Here is a 20035-nt window from a genome sequence, read left to right as displayed (position 1 = left end):
TAACCAAACAAATAAACATAATCGAAGAAAGGCCAAAATGATTACTAACATACCATTCTACAGGTAAGAATGCTCTGTTTTTTTTATTTTGCTCTCCTGTTTGTTTGTTTGTTTGTTTTTTCTCTCTTTCAGACAATATAGCATCCGAATAACAAAGAATAAAGACATAACTGTGTTATTGAAAGTTTGTTGCTGGAGTTCTGTAACAATGGCAACTGCCAAAAGGTCACGCCCCGACTGTAGCAACTCTGCGAAAATCCGTAGGACATCGAGGTACTATTACTTGGGGAAATCAGCATGGGTCAATATCCTACTGAAAACGCCATGTACTGTATCAATTTAATGCCGAGCAGATGCAACTTTCTCCTTGTCTATCGTATTACTATCATAATCGTCTTGTATGATTAATCGGTTTATCTTCGACAGGGGTTGCCCGTGTGAACCTTGCGTGCAAAAGACTGCCCCCCCCCCCCTTGTTTTTTAATGTTATTTTTTATTTTTTGTTTCGGTTCTCGCACGATTACAACTTCTGGCATAGTCGTTGGGTTCTGACTTCTCCTCTGTAAATGCAGGAAAAAAACGTGCGCAATCGAGCACGAAAGCGCGATCTTCGTGCGTAGGCCTAAGTGATATATTGTGGCACCAGAGATAATGGTGGTGGGCCATCACGCTGACTGCTCTTGCAACATTAAACTATGCCTTGGGCAGGGCAAACAAACACATTATCATTGTTTACCAAGCATCATCTGACACAGTGGGGAAACGTGTCTGTCTAAACGGATGACAACAACCCAACAAAACCTCACATCAGATCTTTGGCTATGTGCCCGAGATTGTGAGCCCAGGAAGGCGCGGCTCCCATCTTACCCTCCACAACTTTGTGGTTCCGTTCCTACTGGTCCGCGGCTAGCGGGCGCCATGGCTGATGTGGATGTTCATCTTCTCTTTTCACTGAACTTTCCCGTCGTTCCTGAATGCTGACTGCCAGACTGGACCACTCCTACCCGGATCATGGGCTAATATTTTTTGAAAAAGTAACTGAGAACACATCTGTTCTCAAAAAGTTCTTGTCTCATATTTTTCGCTCGAGACAAACAGAACAGATTGCAAAAGAATTAGTTTTCTAGTTCTCAGCATTGACCTTACCACAACATTTATGACTTGAAGTGTCATTGAGGTCAAAGCAAAAGTTTTATCATCAGAAATACTTCCATAAGCTGTCTAATAGTACTTCTGCAAAGACTCCTGGAACAGCCAAACTCCATGCTGATTTCTCGAGAACAAACAGCGACAGCCTCATTCACATTTTTTCGTTTCGAAGTTGAACTTGTACTTCTCAATTATTAATATACATGTAGTAGTTCTTTCTTGGGACTCGATACTTGAGCAGTCCAACAGCTCACCAAAATGGACGGATGGGAAATGTTTGCAGTCTGGAAAGAGACTATTAAAGGAGCTTCTTATTCCTCGGCAGATGTTGCAATGGCATCCCAACGGAGGGGTAGTTTCGTTACAAAGTATCTGTGTCAGGAAGGATATGTCTCATAGTGAAAGGATCCTACTCTTAATTTGCACTTTTCAAACCGGTACGGTTGACATACACAAACTTAGTGTCACTGAGAATGTTCCATAACCTTTCCAAAAAAAAAAAAAAAAAAAAAAAAATGTCATACTACTTCAGAGAGAAATCCGTAAACGCGCGTAAGTCAAACTGATACGCGCGGAAGTGCAAGATCAAAAGTTGTATCGTGAGAACGTTGGAACACTTTGTTGTTGTTGTTGTTGTTGCGATTGATGTGCTTTTACTTCTGCTGTTAACCTTTTTCTGTGCCAATGAGTCAAATATGCACAGATTCCACACACATGCCGATGGACAGGAAATTTAACTGGCATGTAGAGGGTTAACAGGATCCTCGTGGTGAGGTGAGCAGGAAATTCTACGAGGACTTTCGATTATTTCTCGCATGCATTAAAGATTTATGCGTTAAATGTCCCAAAGAATATTTTATTTATGCTTTATTATTCGTTGATATTGTCAAATATCTCATATTGTAACATTGTTTGGGCAACTGCGAAAAGTCACATTGACAGTATATTGCTTCTACAAAAGAAAGCTATACGTATATGTACCAATTCGGGTAATCGGGAGCATTCAGATCCTTTGTTCGTAGAATTAAAAACACTAAAGGTAAATGATATTAGTTTTTTTGCAAAATTCACTTTTTATGTTTCGTTTGTATAACGGTCAGTTGCCATCTTCTTTCTTCTCATTATTTCAGTTAAACAAGGATATACATTCTTATCCCACAAGGCAATCTGATAAATTTCATCTACAAAATCCTAAAACGGTGATGGCTCTGAAATCTATCAGACACACTTGGCCTGATATTTGGAACTCTCTTCCTTCAGAAATTCGAACTTTAAAGTCTATGTATTCTTTCAAGAAAGCTGTAAAGACAATGCTGCTCTCTGGATATCATTGATCTTATAAATCATTGCAATTGTATTGTATATGAAATTCCCTCGTTGAATTATCGCCGTTCAGAATTTATTGCGTAATGTTATGTAACCGACCATGACCTGTAGTTACTGTTCACCTGTACCTCGGTGAGAAAATACTTTGCCATGCGTTACTATTCAGTGATCCAGGTGATCTAACTTTGTGTATTAGCGAAAGCAGACAGACCTCTCCTCTCTCCTTTCTCCTATCCTATCTCTACGCAAGTCATCCCTCCCCCTAGTTTCCTTACGAGGGCTGCATGCAAATCAAGCCCTTCTGCGTTATTCATTGCATCACTGATATGTTCTTTTGTACATTGTAAAGGCAATGAAGAAACTGTATTGCTGTACATTCTAAAGGTAATGAAGAAACTTACCTTGTTAGCAATTAATGTTTATGTATATCCATTTATATGTATGGTACCATATGTGTATGTATGTATCTGCATGAGCAATGACATAATGCAGGAACCAATAAAATCAAATCAAAATCAAATCAAATCAAATCAAATTAAATTGGGGCCCAGTTTTTGGGGCGTGGGAGAATCTTCGTCAGTGGCAATATTACCCTTCTTTCTTTTATGGTCTTGATTGTAATATAGACACATACAATTATGAAATTAGACGCAGATTATATCAAATTAGCATGTCGCTCTTAAAAAATCACTCAATGACGTTCAAATAAGAAGAGCGACTGAGGTTATTGCCTTGTGTGAATCTATCAAAATATTGAAACTTTCTGAACACGACCTCATCGTCAGGCAAAATCTTTTTAGCACTCGAAAGTCCAATGAGATAACCGAGACATCTGCCTTCGTGAAGTCATGAGTGCAAAAGACCTCAGCTCTCAAGAAATGAAGATCTTTCCCCATTTCTCATTTATTTATTTAGGCCTATTCATCTTTTATGACGGTATTATTCGTTTTTGTAAGTTCGTTGTGCATTGTAATATATAAGGGTAGTTTTGGAAGTATTTTCGTTATTTTACTTGATCACTGAGGAAACAATGTTTGTAAGTCTCCTACATATACAGAGCAGGGCAGCAAAGATAGAGTGCTCTACCTCGATGCACTGTTGTCAGATAATTAAAACCAGGGACCTCACTTGGACCTCACATCGGAGTCATCCCATGAACTAGACATCCACGAGTCGTACGGCTCACGAGCTAGACATTCGATAAAATTCCAGTTGGCCTATTCCCACATACAACTCACGAGCAAGTTACCAAGTATACTTAGTAATCATAAGCCAGCTTATGAGCTAGACACGGAGTAAAACAGACCCGCTAGCTAGACACTTATATGCCTAGTGTGAAGCTCGTAGACCGTAAAGTTCGTATAGGCTTTATTCAGTGTCTAGCTCCTGGGTTGTATGATTCGTGAGCTGTATAACTCGTGAGCAGTAGCTGTGACTCGTGGACCGCATGACTCGTGGGTGTCTCGCTCGTGACGAGCATCCGTACTATCATCAACTGAACCACAACTGTTCAGTGTGTTCTGTTATCTATTCCCCACTGCCGGAATTCTTGACTTCTCGACTTCCCTTGGACACCTGGTCTATGACAGAGAGCACATCAATCAAAGCCTAAAACGGGGTCTCGAAAACAGACAAATGTCACAGAGAGAATCAGAGATGGGAGTGAACTCCAAAAAGATCATCTTGGTATCACTTAAAGATTTAGAGGATTCTCGATTCTACGTGAAAAGGAGCGAAAGGTTAAAGCTAAAACAAACAGGGAGAGACTGCACGTCTCATGGTTGTCGATACAAAACCAAGCCTGGGGAAATCAAATCAAAATACACAGTGCCCCAAGAAAACCCACGAAAAGACGAAAAGTGGAACAAATTGAAAATTCTGCTCCGCTTCTCAAGAAATCGCTGCTCTCTCCCCCCCCCCCCCCCCTAAAAAAGAACCAAAACAAAACACGGCCCTTGCTTCCATTTGGATGAAGTTCATGGATCTGATCTTTGTCTTCTCTGAACAAGGAAATGTTTTCCAATCTTACTCCTATTCATTTCGCAAAGCTACATTATCATCGAACTTCATTTCACAGATACACCGTATAATATTATCACTGTAAAAACTTTCTACAAACTGTCCAAAGCTATGGCTGGATAATGACATTATAACCAGACTGCAGCGACCTTTGATATTGACCTCTGACCTGCGTAATGACGTTCATGTATCGATGTATGAATACGATGTCTTTTCTATTATATACCTCTGTCCACTAATTATTATGTACATTATCAAAGGATATTTTCAGAGAATTGTGACTGAAAATGGCCAGTTGTTATGTGTGCGTGTTTGTTTTTTTATTTTTTGTGTTTGTTTGTTTTTGTTTTTTTTTGGGGGGATGCAAACTTCCAGTTAACATTGACTTTCTCCTTTCACCTACCACTTCAAGATAATTATTGACTAAATATGTCTACCGTTCATTCTAAATCAAATTACCATTGGATTATACCTTCGTAAAATTGCACTGTCACTTCAAGTCCAAGCTTAACGACCTTTGACCTTTGACCTTGAGTGATTAGCCCGCGATCTTATAATTTATCAAATTCTTGAAAGTCTGTTCTTCAGTCGCTCTACAGCGACATTTCGGATGGACGGACCGACGGACAACCAGAAGAAGATAATGCCCGGGTCATACTTCGTGTTGGAAGCTCAAACTGACTCGAATAAGCCATCACGGACGTGACATAAAACGTGACATAAAAACATCTCCAGTAAACAAATCCCATCAAGGTCTACCATCTCCAACGAAACGTGCTGTGGTTCATGGTGGGTCACGACTTTCTCATTCTGGGGAATATTTATCAATGTCTTTAATAATTATCAATAATTTTAGCCATATCATGATCCTTTTTCGGCTACCAGAAATACCTCATTACTCAACAGAAGGCATGCTTTTGAAATTTTCATTTGTTTTGTCCAGACATTAAATCTCCCAAGGTTTCCAATTAGCATGTATCCTGTCATACCAGATGTTGATTTGTGTCTTACGTCATAGAGCTATCATTACAACACAATAGCAAAAATGAAATAAAAATATCAATAAAAATATTAATACAAGGTTTGCAAGGCTTCCCTTGTGACAATACTCAGACGTAAAGAGGAATTCAGCCATGGAGCTACTAGTAGCTCCATGATTCAGCAAAGACTTGTTAGTTGGTCTATATGGAAGACTGACTATTCAATCACGATTTCATTTTTCACTTTATCTCGTGTGTGTGCTCCTAATATCACGACGAACTTTGTGAAAGCATGCGAACGCGTCAGTGAAATCCACATCTATTTCATCTTACGTCTGCTTCTGAATTTGCTCTACTTTTTAAATGTGAGCATGGAGGGTCTTCGAAAGCACTAACTCTGCCAGATAATCTAATGTATCAGAAGTCTACAGATGAGGCTAGTTGAACATGTGGCTTCGACAGAAAAAAAAACAACCCGTAAATAATATATTATAACAGTACGAGGTGATGTAATTTGCGAAAGAGGTCGTTTGGGTATTCAAAGGAGAAACCGACATATTGTCCTTCAATGAATAATTCGCACTTTAAAAAAAGAGCAAGAAGAACGACCTTATGGCATACTCATACACAAAGCAATGCACTGCCATGGGGTATACGTTTTGGACGTATTGCCTATACATTGTATTTGGTCATACCAAGGTACGCTGTTGGATTTTATGGGACACTCTGTAGTCCCTTTTGTCAAAGTGAGCCGCAAACTATTAATCGCTCCATAAATTTGAGAGTTCATAAAACACATTTAAACAAAAACAAAAATCCTGGATTTGGGTTTGTTTTTCTCTCACGTTTACGTTCTCTCTCTCTCTCTCTCTCTCTCATCCATATAGGATCTCGTCGAATCGAGTCTGAATTGATATCACGATCTGGAAATAGGCCAACCAAGAAGCAGCCAAAACAAATGCCTTACGCACCCTTACTAGAGCAAATGAGTTCGAAACTTCAATTTCAAAAATAGTTAAACTCTAGACCATGTTATTCTCTCAACCTACTGCTCATGACTGCACGTCTCTGTCTTCTAGAATCGAGTAAAAAAATGGATATTTAACAGCTTAAGAAAATAGTGTTCCGTTTCACACATCTATTTTCATAAAAAAAACCCGCATGTATAAAGTATTCTATTACACCCTCCCTTTTTCTACTTTTTAGCCTAACTCTACGTGTATTTCCCTCTCTCATGTGTGTGTGTGTGTGTGTGTGTGTGTGTGTGTGTGTGTGTGTGTGTGTGTGTGTGTGTGTGTGTGTGTGTGTGTACATATAGGCCTAGGCCCCTACATGATATTAATCATATCAGATATGATACAATGATGACCGACATCTTATTGAAGACCGACATTCTTCACTTGCCCAACAGTAATGTTATTGACGTGATTTTAACCTTAGACGCAGGACAGTATCTATTATATTGGCTGATATTCGTTATTCTGACTGTTTTATACTCTGAAGATGAAATAGGGTTCATTATTCCGAACGTTTGCGACGTTATTCCGAAAGTTTGCTACTTTGCTAGTCTGGAAATGAAATAAGGTTCGTCAGTCCGAAGGTTCATTAATCCGAAGGTTCGAAATGAAAAAGGGTGCGTGCTATGGAAACGAACCTCCGGAATAACGAACATTCGGAAAAACGGAAACTACTGAATAAGGGACCTTCGGAATAACGAACCTTAGGAATAGGGAACCTTCAGAATAGCGAACCTTCGGAAAAACAAACCTTTGGAAAAAGGAACTGTAACCATTATGTTTATGCTACTCTTCGAGAGGGCCCTAAGAATAATAAAGGGGAAATCCACTCCAAATATAAATTAGGATGATAACAAAGAGTAAAATATTACAAATTCAACGGTAAAATTTTGATCGAAATTGGGTGAAAAATAAGGAAGTTACGACATTTGAACGTCAATATGAATATGCAAATGGCATGAGAGCATGTCATCCCCTCACAACTTGACATAATTATATTCTGTACATAAAGTTTCGAAATTTCCAGTGTTTCATTCAAACGCAATTTATGCCCGAGGCTCAAACCCTGTAATAGCAAACCGATCACTATTCTGAAGTTATACAACCGGGAATACCATCATGTTTCAGACTTTAATGACAGAAACGTTGAATTTTCTTCATTTTTTTTTTCTTTTTGTACACGATCAATGGAAACTTATGACGGTATATGACATGGTTAGCTCACTCACTTGCAAGAATTGTTTTGCAGAAATTAACAACATTTCAAAATATCATAATTTCCATATTTTTCATCAGATTTCAGTCAAATTTTTACCTTTGAACTTGTGAGATTTTACTCTTATTTTATCAGACTCACTTATATTTGGAGTGGATTTCCCCTTTAAGATAGACGTATTATCATCACCAAGCAACACCAGGCAGCCATTTTACCGGGAGGAAAATAGAACCGATTCGAACTCAAGACCTCCGTTTGAAGGTCCTAGCCTTACACCACAGCTTTCCAATACCACGTGTTGTTTGTCCGTGTACACCTTCACTGGCGCACACCTTCACTGGCGCACACAGATAACAGCAAAATTTCGCATAGCAATGAATGGTCCTCCCATAACCTATCTGCGAATAAATCGTTGTATCAGGTGGACACATTCTATTAGATCTGAAAATATGTTGTTGTTTCTTTCTTTTTTTTTTTTTTGATTTGATAAAATTGCCCTATATCACTCTCATAAAATAGAGAAAAATAAAAATGTTGTATACCATGACTAAACCATGCCATAACTTTCTCCTGGAGCAACAACATTGAATTTTATTTTTCCATCACCTCGATCTTCCCAGGGGCGTATATTCTGAGGTCAGCACTCACTTTAGTTCACAAATCCAACAGATTTGCCCATCAGATGGAGAGCTAATAAACATAATGACGTGGAGATCATTTTAAATACCATTCTTTAGTTCTCTAATTGACGACGAATTTTACCTGTTCGGTTTTTGAAAGAATTACCTATGTACTCGCTAGTACAATGTAATTGATTTGTGCGACATAATATTTGCAGAAATTCGAGAAGCATGTCGTTCCGATATAGCTCCTACGGGGTGTGTCGTGATTCGTTCATTTGCTGTTTCGTAGCTGGACTTCATTTGCTAGATGTGTTTCGCCAAGATTTTAAACATCACTACGTTTATAAATATTTAAAACAGTAGCTCAGTGCCTGGATCATAATATGCTCACCAGTATTGCATTCTGTGATCTTGATTTGGATGGACCAGCTCTTTAAAAATGTTGTCTATGAATGGGCGTTGTGCAATGGTGGTAACAGGTGTGTTTCACGCCAGACCAGATGTGGGGTTAAACCTCGGGAGGTGATCACCTCCCTGTTCTAAACCAGCCCATGCCATTAGAACCCACTTCGAAGGCCAAGAGGGCACATTGGCGGTGCCAGCTGTTTGATTGAGACAGACGGTTTGTGCATGGAGCTGCAACATGTAGCTCCATGGTTTGTGGAAATATTTCCACCTCCCTGGTTTGTGTAGCACCACGGAAGGAAAATGTTGTCAAGGGGCTCGAAGGAGTGTCCCTCAACTCCAGTCCAGGGAAGAAGGGTCACAGCAGGGTACACGTAGGTCTATATACAAGTTGTTTCAGCAGCTATGGAGGTGGAAAGATCCCTCCGCAGCAAGTCTGGTAGGCCCTACTTGTATCAAGAACTTGGGCAATCTAGGACCAAAAAGACCTTGAAGGGATCGTATGGTTTGGTTGAGACCGAACTTCAGGTTTCTAACATTTTTGGTGAGATAAAATTAGAAACCTCTTTCGAAATATAAAAGAGCATGTAATTCCAAGAGGGATACAACGTTTATTTGATGAAAATTGGTTTTGAAATGGCTGAGATATCCAAAACACAGCAACTCTTAGGGAAAGGTGGGACCCACCTTATACTTTTTTACCTTTTACTTTCACCTTTTACTCTGTTTTTGGAAGTCTCAGAAATTCCAAAACCCATATTCGTCTGAAAAAAAAACAAAACAAAACTTTGAATTCGTCTTACTGTTAGGATTACGTTCTGTATTATTTCTTAAGTCGTTGCTTGGTATTTTGCAAAAAGTTAAAAGCTCAGTCCTCATCTCTACCAATACTATATCATCCCTTTAAAACATCCTCGCTTCCACCGGTCGTTAAAGGGGTAGTATATAGTTTTGGTTGAAGTGGGGTTTTAGCTTTTAACTTTTTTTGAGGTAATAAGAAAATTTTTATCATTAAATATTAAAGAGCGTATAACATTATGATTCTTCGAGAAATTCAAAGTTTATTAGATGAAAATCGGTTTTCAAATGGCTGAGATATCTAAAAACAAGGAGGTCCTCATAAAAAGTGGGATCCACCTCTTAAATCAGGACCACTTTGTTTTGCTTATTTTTTTTTTTTTCGTGTTATAGTTACTGTAGTATTGGTAGAAAAACAAGGTATCTAGAATACTCGACAGTCCTAAAACCGTTTGAAGAGTTGAAATGCGACCTCATCCATTCAGCATCTTTGAGAAAGATGAATTTCTTGCTTACTTGTCACATTGTGACCGACCCTGTCCTGTTCTGATTTTATGCTTCGGGATGCTCTTATTGTTGTGAAACATGACTTTCCCTTGAAGAAAGTTGTCTCACGCTGAAATGCTGGCAATGCTATTAGTGAGGTGTGGCAAGGAAGCGCCTGTGTTGGAGCGTCTGTCACATGGAACCACGCCCCTATTATACATACCCACTTTATGACAACGTCTATCACGATCACATCCAATAACAGAAGACGCATCATTTTTCTTACACAGACAATATATATTTATATATGATATAAATTGCTCTTTTCTTAATCCTTTTCCTAACGTTACCGATACCACCATCGTCACTGATATCTGATAGGTTATAGCTAGAGTACCAAAATGACGATGCCTGTCTTTTGCTATAGCTTGGGATGGAACCACGCGCGAGCATGGTTAGCAACAATAAATGTTCACACATTATTCGGTCCAGTTGAGGTCGTCGTATAGAACCAGTTTCTATGGCGATGAATGGCTATGACATCACAATTTGATACTCTGTTGACTCTTTGAAACAACTACGGATCGAATATATCAGTAGGAGGGGGATGGAAGGATATCCATGAAAACAGAACAGAACATGGCGTAATAAAGCATGTGAGGACATTCTAAAAAAAAAAATCGACCGAGGACACGTCCCGGAATTCCATCAACAGTACGATGAGGTACACTCTGGTGTAGTCTATAAATTATAGGGATAGCTCCATGGTATAAACATAGACCTGTTGTACCTCCATGGTATGAACATCGAGCTATTGCAGGTCCATGGTATAAACGTGTAGCCCAGCTCACCCCAAGCAAGGTGATAATTAATAGGGACAACGTTTACACCTCCCTGACATGCAACCCCTTCATGAGTACCATCCATCTCAACTATACCACCACCTGCCGAATGCTACACACGAGGTCGCAACCTCCATTCTTCTCTGGCACCATGATAGATGCGACATCCGTGCTTTCACCCGTTACAGTGCCACAGACAGCCTTATGGAGGTTATGGAGGTATGTATGCTTGCTGAATGATGATCAAGAGCGACTCCTGCTGAAAACATTAAAGGTATTTTCCATTTCCAGATGAAACGAAAACCCAGCTTTAGTTCATCAAAATAGTTCTAGAGTGTGAGTTAGGGATAGAAACAACCAAAGTAAAAAATTGAATCAGTATACTACAGTGTTAAGTATTGTTTAATATACAAAATGTGAACAATAGTTATAATAACAAGAGACCCGCGGGTCTAGCGCTCACCTGAGTATCGCACGTTCACCTTCCACGCAGTCACTAATCTAAGGGCAATTCCACGGCAACTCGCGTTACAAATAATGGGTACATTTATGGGATAATGTGCCAATATCTTTGTAATTGGAAGGATCCACAAGTTACTTTTTTCATCATTGGTTAAGTAGACATCCACCAACCAAATGAATCCAAAAAGAAAAATAAAGGACAAACATGTTGGGATTCTTGAATCATTTAATTTTGGTAACTCGCGTTACACAAAAAGGACATGGTCAATTCTATAAAGGCCTCTTTTTGGAAAGTCTCCTCATACTAGACAATCCTGATAAAAGTTTTCCTACCTTGAATTGATACTGCGTTAGGACTCATGTATCAAAGTTGAGTAACAATGACCTGGTAAAATGTAGGGAGCCTTTATATCGGTAACTCGCGTTACGGTAACTCGCGTTACATTATGTCCACTAACACAGGGTGACACAAATTGATGACATACAACTGTTCTGATGGCACTGAATCTTGTGTTGAATATTTTGAGAGATGCTTAGTACTTGGTAAAATGAATAAATGTTAAACAAATATTTTACTAATCAACCCAATTGATAGAGAAGAATGTGTTTAAGACTAAAAAGAGCTTCACTCCTCAAAGAGTATGTTTCAATATATACCCAGATGATTTAGGTGTATAAGTACATAATTTTCAGAGTGTACAAATGAAAGATGTTGAAATTTTTTTAAAAACAAAACATAAAGTACCAAACCCTATCGACAAGTTTACAAAAAAGCCTACAATATTTCAAAAATTGAAATCCTGTCTTTTTGAAAAATCTAATTTCTTTGCAACTGATTGACAAATAGACCAGTACGTAATTCCACTTTGCGCATGAGCAGAAAAAGTTCATTTGTACCAACAGGCATTTTGGTTTGTAAATTCACTGATATAAGCATCTGTGATGCGATGATTATTCATGTGATCCTTTAATATCTAAATGATGCTTGCCAGCACATCCACCTCACAGCAAGACTGGTATTTCGCAATATAAAAGGAAATAAGCTGTTACTGCATTCAATACAAAACAATGAAATGGATGTTTGCTAAATTATAAACTGATGGGAGTATCCTGATCCCCTGATCCAAATGCAAGTTCATTCTTTTTTTTTTGAACATGAATTCCATAAATTGTTATGTCGGGCAAATTTTATGCATTATGCCGCTTTGAAAAAGAGTGAAGTGCCGAACCAACTGAGAGAAAAGAAAGGTCATTTGTACCAATGTGTACATGAGCTACAGTGTAATTACGAATTGGCTTATTACCCTACAAATGTACATCAACTTAAATAAGCACTCAATTGATCAGTGTTTTAGTAGTAGCCATGATAAAAAAGTCATGGGCGTGCATACTCGAGCAGTGTTCGAACTTAAGACCTCTTGATCTACATGTGTATGGACGGGCATCATCTCAGAACTAGACCACCGAACTTCCGCCCGACAAGAAGTGTTGGTTCTAATCCTTATATCATGCAGCGGGTACTGTGTAATTATTCAAATTCATGAAATTCTTTCGTTGAGATGTTATTGCAACTAATTGACAAATTGCCCTACATCAACATAATAAAAACTGAATTGATCAGTGTTTTATTAGTAGCCATGATAAAAAATCATGGGCACACATACTTGAGCAGGCCGGATTCGAACCCACAACCTCCTGATCTCCGGACAGGCGTCATTTTCACTAGACCACCGAATAAGGATTAGAACCAACACTTGCTGCTTTATAGCATTCTGTAATAAAAATTCTGTAATACTAATGCAGGAATTTCAGAAGATAAATTTTAGGTTAACCTCGTTCACTGCTGGATATACATGTACACATGCAGTGAAAGCCTGGCTAGACTCCTCAATGTGGCATGTGATCAGTGGCCTTGATGCTAGTATTATACAATCACAGTTTATTAGGCTACTCTCCTTTGTTTCAGTCCAGCATAGTGTGTATAACACTGGATTTGATTGTTTTCACCATGATATAGCTCAATTAAGTGTTAAAATTTGCTTATGTTGGTGGAAACTTGTGTTTATAGTCGGTAACTCGCGTTACATACCGGTAACTCGCGTTACATGGTAACTCGCGTTACACTTTTCATTGACATATTTTAATGTGATGACAGTGTTTATTCAAGTCAACATCCTGTGTACAGTATCAGGGTTTGATGAATTTAGAAAATTATGATTCCCAACAAATTACCTCCACTGCTTCCTTCAGAATGAAAAATATTTCTTGTTTTGGTAACTCGCGTTACATGGCTCAAGGGCTGAACTTTCAGGTGGTGATAAAAAAAAATTTTGATGGCGGCATAGAAATTTTCTCATGGGAGACTGAAGTAAAACCAATTTGCTTCTTTAAAATGAATTAACTGAAGTGCTAGCAGAATTTTTCTTAAAAAAAATGTATATCAAGTTAAGCATGCATTTTAGCAATTTGGATGACTGAAAAATTGTCTTGAACATTTGTAGCTGTTTCTCGGGAAATATTTGACCGATTGATATAATCCTTTGAGTTTCTTCAACTTCAATATTTGGGTAATACATAATGAGTAATTCTTTTGCAATATAATAAACTTGAAATTTTAGTGCCATGTCCACATTCCCATGGAATTGCCCCTAAATTATTCACAGCTCTACCAAAATTTGACCAGGCATTCTCAAGTAGAAGATGAAAATGTACAATAAAGGCCCAAATTTTTAAAGATTCCTTAATTTGGGGGGGGGGGGGATTGGGGGCCCCTGGGGCCCTCTGGTGGGGCATGGTGCCCATTTTGATAAATTGAGATCCTGACCCCCTAGGGATGCTACCTGCCAAGTTTGACAAAAATCAATCATGAGGTCTTCAGGAAGAAGATGAAAATGTACAATTCAGACCCCATTTGGACCTTCCCACCCCCCCCCCCCCCCCACCCCTGGATCTGCTATGAACAACCTTGAAACTACAGTCATTAATGTACTCACTCATAGTATTATCTTAGCTCTATAACTTCTGATTCTAGAGAAGATTTTTAAAGATTCCTTCATTTTGGGGCATTTGGGCCCCCCTGGTGGGGCATGGTGCCCATTTGAACAAATTGAGATCCTAACCCCCTAGGGATGCTATCTGCCAAGTTTGGTGAAAATGGGTCATGGGGTTCTCAAGAAGAAGATGAAAATGTACAATTTAGGCCACATTAGGACCCCTCCCCACCTCCCTCCCCTTGGGTCCCAAGGGGGGCCACCCCTGATTCTGCCATGAACAAACTTGAAACTACAGTCATCAATGTACTAACTCATAGTATTAACTTAGCTCTATCACTTCTGGTTCTAGAGAAGAGGATTTTTACAGATTCCTTAATTGGAGGGGGGGGGGGTTGTGCCCCCTGGGGGCCCCCTGGGTGGGGCATGGTGCCCATTTTAACAAATTGAATTCCTAACCTCCTAGGGATGCTACCTGCCAAGTTTGTTGAAAATCGGTCTTGGGGTTTTCAAGAAGAAGATGAAAATGTAAAAAAGTTTACGCACGACGCACGACGCACGGCGCACGACGCACGACGGACGACGGACGACGGACGACGGACGCCGGACGCCGGACGAAGGGCGATCGCAATAGCTCACTTGAGCCTTTGGCTCAGGTGAGCTAAAAATGTTTCTACACTAAACCGTCTACAATACCCTTATATCTTGGTAGATGATGGGGTGTTTTGTGACGCAACTGATCTACATGTATGCGCCAAATGTGATACCTCGCACGTTTTTTTAAATCACTGCTCCCAATGGTAATCAGTGTCTTAAAGGACAGTAGGGATTTCGAGAGAGACACAACGATTAAATCATGTACATCCAGGATTACATTATTGACCCTATCCGATTACTAGTAGAAGTTTGGCTAGAGTCAGAAGGAACGACCAGGTCGTCAGGATGTTTTCACTTTCGTCTACTCTTTCCAATGTTCTTTTCCCACCTAAGCTTATCCTCCTCTTTCTCCGCCTCCTCCTCCTTTTTTCTTCTTCTTCATCTTTTTCTTCCTCCTCTAATGCTGTACACACGCTCTCAGGATTATACTCGTATTATGATGTCGCTTTCAAACATTTGACGAACATTGACGTTCATTTTCCCACATAAGCTCATCCTCTTTCTCCTCCTCCAGTAGACCTCCTCCTCCTCCTTTTTTTTTTCTTCTTCTTCATCTTTCTCTTCCTCCTCTAATGTACACACGCTCTCAGAATTATACCCGTATTATGATGTCGCTTTTAAAAATTTGACGAACATTTAACGTTCGAGCAGTTATATCATAGAAAAAGAGAAATATTTCATCTTATTTCTGCAAAACGTTTTCAACGTAACCTTCAAGGATTGCTATTTGTAAATAAATTATGAAAGAAAGAAACCTTTCTCTATAGAACGTATTGAATATCATATATTCTACTTTTTTTTGAAAATATGGAAACAAGGTTTTTCGATATCAATTTTGTGGTATACGTTATGATGACAAGTAAAAACTCTCTAAAGGATCTAAATTCTTGTAGTTTTTACTATCTCTTCATTTTTCTTCCTGTTGTTCTTGTTTTCCAGCTCACAAATATATTTTGACTAAGAATTATCCATTTATTGTGTACGAAAACAAAAATGACAAAAATTCAAATCTTCCGCTGTATAGGCTACTTGTAAAGAATGTGAGTCCTTATTGAATAACTTCAAAATAATCATCAGTCAGATAGGGTTATATCAGGATTGAGACTGGGGATAAATGTTGAACCCCCCCCCCCCCTAAAAAGAAAAAAGAGAAAAAAGAATGGAAACTACATGATTTTATGTATAAATCATATGCAAGTTGTTAGGCGACGGCATTAACAGTTCACTCGTTTGCATATTCATAACGATTGTTTCAGAACTGTTTTGGGAAAATTGGAGAACATCACAATTTAAAAACTTTCCTAACTTTTATCCGATTGCGATCATTTTTTTTTCATTTTTTTTTATAATAACAATTTACTCCTTATTTACAGACAACTTCTAACTGATACAGAAATGTCCTTTGAAGCCAGGGCTATCATTTCGTCTTCTACAGTTCAAAATAGGATTATAGCAAGGAATCGAGTACAAGGGAATGACAAAATCTGAAGACATGATATCATACCCTTTTCTGATCGTCTTTCTGCTGACGGAGTGAAGTGTTTGGGAATCAACACAACTGCGACTTGACACTTCAAGAGTTCAGGGTAAAATGAAGATACGAGCTTTCCGATGTATAAAGATTGTTTTCTCATAATCTTAGCCGTGACGATGACGTCACCCAAATGACCAGACGGCATAACCCGCAACCCTGTGAATATCTTACACACTTCCTGTCTTCATTTCCACCACCAGACAGAACGAGATCGCGAATTCCACGACCGTGATCACCGAAACCGGTTATGCGGATCAGTTTTCTCCTTCGCCCATCTGACTCAACAATACCACCAAAACCTGTGTGAGAACGTTCTCTACATTTCCATCTCGTCCCTCCCTCTCTCTCCGTCTTTCTTTTCTCCTTTATCGATATTTACTTTCTTCCTTCTTCACCTCCTTCGCCAGATTTTTCGCCTTCCTTCTCTTCTCAAAAATGTTTAGATAATCTGCCAATAAGATTTGTGCGCTCTCTTCTATCCAGGAGTTAGTTCTGTGATGTTTGTTACTGATAAGTCCTTGCTTCTACCAAGGAGTTACTACGTACAGACCTGTAGTAACTCCTTGCTTCTACCCTTCCACGAACTGGTCTGCATTCTCCTAAAAAAAAAAATAAATGCATTTAATTGATGACACCAAGAACAGTGAAGAAATCAAACTCATGGATTGAATGCCTCGTTAACCACTAGGAAAATATCGCGGTCAGTGTGAACCACATGAAGCGTCAGCACACAATCTTCTTCTGTGGTGTGATTATATCTAAAACACATCGCCAGACAAGACTTCTCAAACCCTGTCTACGTAAGCTGAGCCCTTTTCCTCTCATCCAAGCTACGACTATTGGTCATTTTTTGAAAACGTGGCATTTGAATGACCCTGTTCTGGGAATCATGACGTAACGGCGCGGCCACGAAGAAAATATCTGACCAAGCAACTTTAATAAACTTGCCGACGGCGTTCGCTTCCCTCCTCTGCAGGGAGGTGGAAGCCCCTGCTCCTATGTGTGCTTCTTCGCACCAAACATGAAACCTGGAGGCATCTCCCTGACCTGATATTCCCTATACATGACCATTTTTATTGGAGGTTATTTGGCAGGAATGCGCAATAAATAGCAAGGAAGTATGCACGATGATTGATGTCTGTCTCTTGACAAAATGGTCTCACACATTGTTGTTGCTACACAACATCTTTCTTCGACTTCAAGTTTATTGTCAGACGCACGACCATCTTGTATTTTAAACGTTTCATATGTTTTCATGGCCTCCCTTGCCTAAATCGGCTGTCAAAAATACATGTGTTATTTCCTTGAAGGAACACATTACCTAAATCTGCTAACCTTTTCTTCTTTACGGAAATTACGTATTTACTCCAACCTTAGAAATGAATTAATGCTCCAAAGCGCTGAATTAAGACTTAATCAAATTCATTTCAATTGATCTGTTCTTGTCTATTCCAGCACATGAAAACACACAGGGAACACCATTTTCACACATATAGCAGTTGACAGTTGACAGTTTCTAGTATATGTTTTTGGCGAATCGAGATATCTCTATCATAGCCATGATTGTTTCACAACAATAACGGATCAGTGGAACCGAACCTTAGGGACAGGAGCGAGGCTTGTTTGAAAGAAAAATTATCAACGGCTACAGTTGATAAGTATTTAATCAGCAATGCCATTGTAAGGTTACATGCAGTTAAGATAACAAGCATACCCATACACACATTCAATGTAGATGCATCGACCAAATTCTGATCTGAGGTGGTATGATTCATCAGAGTTGTACTTGTATAAACTTTACGCTATGCCAAACAAACAGAATCTTGGCGTGAATTCGTTTGCAAACGTTTACATGTTTGTTTTTTCTTCGAATAAAGAGAAATTATACTTCTTTACATGGTACTAATGAATTTACCAAATTTAATGTCATACCAGGAAATGTTAGCACATGCTCTTCAGACAGATATACGATGGCAGCATCTCTTTTTCTTCATCTTCTTCTTTTGGTGCGAAGGATTCGCTCTACTTTGACTTTGAGGATCGAACGAGCATTGCTGAATATGGGAATTGATCAAAGAAAATGCATTTTAAATCTGCTATACATAACAATGATTACGTCTGTCCTTGCCACGCCCTTTAAGCAAGCAACAATCAGGTAGTTAACAGTTCTGAAAAATGTATCTTACTCACCCGTCTGATGTAACTAACTGGACAATCAGGTTACTGGTAATAACCGAGAACAGTTATTGCCGTTTCCTCCCAGAATTTTGGTCGAAGGCTGCGGAAACTCTGCGATTTCGTGTCGCTAAATATCCAATAATGCCTCACCCAACTACCTTGATAGATGTGTCGCAGCTTTGATGATGATACGGTGGCTTGCTTAGGACACCGGCAAACTCCGCGAGAATGGTAACTGAAGAGGAGGCAGGGATCTCTTTTAGCACTGGACGGAGGACTCTAAAGTTTGACGCAGAAGTTGTGCTGCGCACGCGCAATACAACTTTCGACAGGTGCCTGTTGAAGTCGATGTTCGGTCCGTCTAGTCTGCCCACCAATCATAGTGCAGATAGCGCAAGCTTCACTCGTAACAAGTGTACAAGGATGTGAGAGATTTTCGGAGATCTTTGTGATTATGTATTATGATATAAAGTTAGTCTAACTTCCCAACCTGGTTTTGTTTTCTGAATCTGTCTTGAATCTTTGGGTTGGGAGTGATCGACTTTCTTTCAACTTTGCCTCCAGCAGGGATGTGGGACTAACCTCTCCTACCAGCCAGGGAGAGTCGTGTAATCAAGGAGTTTGGTGTTACCTGTGTTATAACATGAAAATTTATAGACAGCTACACACAAAAAGGCCAGGAGACCAGACTATAAGCGCCAAGGTTCACGGAGAAGGCGTCATGAGAGTCAGGGTGGTAGACAAGATGGGGACGAAGTTAGCATAATAAAGAAGCAATACTTCCGATAGACGCAGTATAGTGACTGGATTCTTCGCTGACCCCTATACATGTACATGTACATGTACCTCCATCACAAAGAGTTTTGCCCACTTCACAAGTTGTAGATGCCATTTTCGCGAATTAGTACTAAAATGAAACTCACATCTTGGCAGATCCGCAAAGAAATATGTTTGCTGTTGTTGTTGTTGCTGCTGTAATTGTTGCCATTTAATTGAGTGAAGAAAAAAAGTCCTAGAAAAAGATAGAGTTTGACGTTTTATTTTCAATTTATTTGGATGGATAGATATGAATAATGACAGACAAACAGGTATAAAAGATAGACGGAGAGGGGGGGGGGGAGGGAGGGTGCTGTTCATGACATATTCATAATTATACAAAACTATAGATGCACTTGAAGAGCGCAAACCTCCTCAAAGGACATGGTAAACCTTTTGCTCATTGGAGCCCTTTGTTGTCCACATAATCATCCATTTCTTTCATCAATCATGCAGGATGTCAAAATATTGTTGATCTTTGATTTATGACTGATTTGTCAATTGCCCAATTATTGTTTTTCCAATTTTTGTTTAAATT

General features: G+C 39.2%; 1 protein-coding gene across 3 annotated transcripts in view; it reads right to left on the bottom strand.

The window, feature by feature from the left end:
• The window catches only part of LOC140234736 (contactin-associated protein-like 2), a 47905-nt gene extending 29043 nt beyond the window's left edge, over positions 1-18862 (bottom strand). For 2 of the 3 annotated variants that reach the window (XM_072314773.1, XM_072314775.1), the window contains exon 1: positions 18694-18862. The gene's annotated coding sequence lies outside the window, so the exon portion shown is untranslated. Of the gene's footprint in view, positions 1-867; positions 917-18693 lie in introns of those variants that run through there. The other variant, XM_072314774.1, reaches the window with a different exon arrangement.
• Positions 18863-20035: the final 1173 nt, after the last annotated feature.

The sequence above is a fragment of the Diadema setosum genome, chromosome 11 (genome assembly GCF_964275005.1).
Source record: "Diadema setosum chromosome 11, eeDiaSeto1, whole genome shotgun sequence".
NCBI classification, from domain to species: domain Eukaryota; kingdom Metazoa; phylum Echinodermata; class Echinoidea; order Diadematoida; family Diadematidae; genus Diadema; species Diadema setosum.
The sequence above is the reverse complement of the archived record's forward strand: the minus strand, read 5'-3'. Positions and strand labels throughout refer to the sequence as shown.